The following is a 3,883-nucleotide window of genomic DNA, read 5'->3' on the forward strand; positions in this document are numbered from 1 at the left end:
CAGGTTTCAAGCTGAATGTTCCACATTTAGATTATTAGAAAGGAATTCATTCTAAACCAATACTTTCGCGAAAACAACTTGTCCAAATTGCTTTCACCTTTCGGTGGAATTCACTACTGCTATTGGTGCATCCATTTTCTCCTCTGACTGCTTCTTAAAACGGATTTGTCCCTCTTTCCCCATCTTCCTACTTAAATCTGGATTCATATTCCGACTGCTGTATATGCTGTGATGTAAATGAACTTATGTGATTTATTCCATTTACTGTACTTTGATTATGGTACATCAGCCTAAAGTTACCATCACAGAAGTTGGCAGATTCTGCTCCTTGGGTAGAAATATAAAGTTATGTTTAAAAGATAAATTAAACCGCCAGCTATTTTGACAAGCAAAATATGCTTTGGCAGGTGCAATGCGTCCACAAAACGTGGGATTAAATAATAATTAGGACAAGTTAGCCTTACAAAAGACAACGTGAGTGTCCCTCTGAAGAGCATTGACAGGTTGTACTTTCTGGTATACAATTGTCTAATCAATTTCATAACAAATTAGATGATGATGTTAGTTGTTGGCATTAATCGCAGTGTTTCTTTGTACCATTTAATTTCATTTTTTGAGACTGCTGAAAATCGTTGGCAAGATCCAGCCTATTAAATAAAATTTTAGGTCAGAATTGGTTATAAATCACTCCAAGTATTTGTTAATTTTGCTACTGTAGGTCTGCTATCAAGCGATTCATAAAAAAACTCGTTGACTACGTAAGACAAAATCACGTTTTCGCAATATCAATTCGTGAAGTTGTTGATGTCATTAATAGTGCACTACTACGTTTCGTCAGTAAACATGGTGACTCAAAATATGTGTTGTAGGTTTCCAGGTATTTATTCATGGAGCCAGAAATTCAGGTTTGTTTTGAAGTAGTGGGGAAATGCTAGGTAAGTTCGGCTTAATGGGCTTCAAAATCCCAAACGTATGCTGCATGAACTGATGTAAAGCAACATTGGATTAGTTCCGTCTTTCGCTGTCCACATAGGCAGTTGATTGTTGTGTGACGCATTACTTATCTCCGAGGGAAATGGGATGATCAGTAAAAGTGAAGCTATTTGGATTGGTGCTACCAGTGCTCTACAACTACTTTTCCTCACATTCACAGAGCCTGGTTGATCAATCGCTTGATGGGGAATGGAGTTGACAACTAAGTTGCCACTGGGAGAGGTCAATGCAGATCAGTTGGGTAGCAGTGGTCTTTAATCCAACTGTGTACTCATCTAAACCGCGAGAGCAGTATACCGCGTCCTCTCTCGAATGCAATTACAGTACGTCGAATGAATGTTTCACGTAATAATTTCGCCTGTACTCCGATTACATGATGAAGATGTGCCATGTGTTATTTCCACCAAAAAGCAAATGTGGAATCCACATGGCTAGAATAGGTGCCAAATACTGTCTCATTATTGTCTGGCTTTCTTACTGTAGCATCCACGGGCGTCTTGATTAAGATTTGACATTTACCTTTAAAGCCATCTACGCACTGCTAATATCACAAGTTCACGGACGAGTGGTGCGTTCAAGCTGACACGGCTGACACCTTAATTTAAGTGTGATCGTCCTCACTTAGAAAACGAATGTGAAGGCACTTCCGTTTCCTAAACCCAAGGATCCCCAGTAAAAGGTGAAAAAGGGCAGGAGCCATGAGGGACGCTTGCCGGTATCATCTCCTATGCGTTTATTATTTCGAGTATTTAATTGCAAGCCAAGACCCATAATATTTGGACCTGTTATGCGCGACATGTCCTCACAGTATACGCAATCCTTTAGGATCATTTGCGATTCCGACACAGGAGCTATGTACCTCGAAGCAATTCAGAAGCGTTTGATGCTACAATGAGCTGACTAACGGTTTTAGCAAAAGAGATTACGAATTTGTGAGTAACATCATCAAGTAACAAAGTTTGCGCTGATCACTTCTCTCGAAAATCTAAAAAGCAACGAAACTGTATAAGGTGAATCATTGAAGCATACGTGGAAGCCTTCGAAATCTAAAGCCAATCTCGTGTGCATCGCAAACAGTGCCAAGTGCCTTTTAAAGGTAGAATGAATTACAATAGAGGTGGTATTTACAATCGTTTATGAGGTCCAATTCCTCATCCTGACATGTCTGTCCTCCTTTCGTGCGTACCTGGAACTAACATCATTTGCTTCTACTCCAACACTTAACCGTAAAACTAAGCAGGTTAGAGAAGGAAAGTGCGAAATGATAGTAAACCAGGTCCTTACTTGCAACAATGTGAGTCGAGTTAGTGAGCTGAGCCAGTGCTCCAGTGGCAGCGAACTTGCGCAGCGTCAGCTAGCACTTGCTAATCGAAGGAATTTGAAACACTTCTTTTCAAGCTACGGTGCGGGCATGAAGATGCAGTGGTGATTGCCGTCAACCATAAAGAAGACCAGCCCTATTGCTGTCCACATTGCGGCACCACCACAGGTGACCAGACACATGGCTTCTCCCATTGCGGGACAGTAAAATCAAAATGTCTGCAAGTTAGAAATGAGAAGTGTGGGAAATCCAGCCCCTTATTGTAGGCGGCGTTTCCTTATCTTCGGAATAATGTGGTCTCTAAGAGTCAATGTAACTAAGCTTCGTTTGACTATTGTGGATTGATATTACAATCATTCAATCAGCAGAGAGAGGGAAACCGGAAAATGCGGAACTAGCGATAGAGGAATCATGGATTCATCACTGACTATGTTGAGCTACTGAACGCTTTTGTACAGCTTCATCATATGTACTGCAAACGCCAGTTTCTGATAAATGAGCACGGCCAACTGATCACTGAACCGTAGAAATTGAGGAATTTGAACGTGTCCTTCATCACATTTTCAACCAAAACTCAAACAAATTTGTGTGATTCGCTGCACATTTAAACTTTGCTTTAAAAATACATGGAGCGCAAACATCACATGGGGCATAGATGTCACGTGGAGCGTTTAGAGACGATGATAAGGATAGAAAAGGCGACACATCTGGGGAGGAAATTGAGTATCAAAGGAAGCAAAGAGATAGTTGGAGAAATGGGATTCGCGAGTTGGCCATGTTCGTATCCGTGGAAGTGGGCACCGTGGACTGGTCTCATACAGGGTTCACAATGTGGTGAGAGGAGTGCATGGTCATCATGGGTGGTGCCACAATGTGAGACGCCGTGTGCATGGAGGTCTGTGGTGATACCGCAATGTGGGAAACCGTGGAGATGGTCGTATCCGTGGTGGTAGAGGAGCCAACTGACACTAAACAACCTCTCCTTACTACTTTTCTGCTATAACCCGAACTTTATAACACTAGTGCTGATTGTTCGTAGCAATGTCTTAATAAAAGATTATGCACCAGATACTGCCGTGCTTTTCACATTATTAAGCAGCAATTATGTGGTACAAAAGCAAAGTGCAGAAGGGAGTATGAACTCAGTACACCGAGCAAATAAACCAATCGTTTTGGCCATTGGTCTGTAAGCTGGTCAAGTAGCCACTCTATTAGTCAGTAAAGTAGTCACTTAACCAAATGAAAGAGTCTGACTGGGATTGGGACTGGTATTAGAGGGGAGCAAAGAGGAATTGCAGACTTTTTTTTATATGGAAATGGCCCTCTGGAATGGAAGGAGAGAATGCAGAACGGGATAGTGTGAGTCTTCTGGAGGGAAAAACTTACTGGAAAAAATGCAAAAAAGGGAAAAAAAGAAGACAAACGTGGAACAAGGATGTAGAATAGTTAAGGGCTGCGGGCTAGCGACTAAGAGGAGAAATGTGCAGTGACAGAGATTTAGGCTGAGGAGTTAATACAAGTGCTAATATCCGTCCCCCTATCATCCACCTACCTCTGAATATCTCAGCG

This window comes from Echinococcus granulosus (assembly GCF_000524195.1).
Source record: "Echinococcus granulosus chromosome Unknown EG_S00261, whole genome shotgun sequence".
NCBI classification, from domain to species: domain Eukaryota; kingdom Metazoa; phylum Platyhelminthes; class Cestoda; order Cyclophyllidea; family Taeniidae; genus Echinococcus; species Echinococcus granulosus.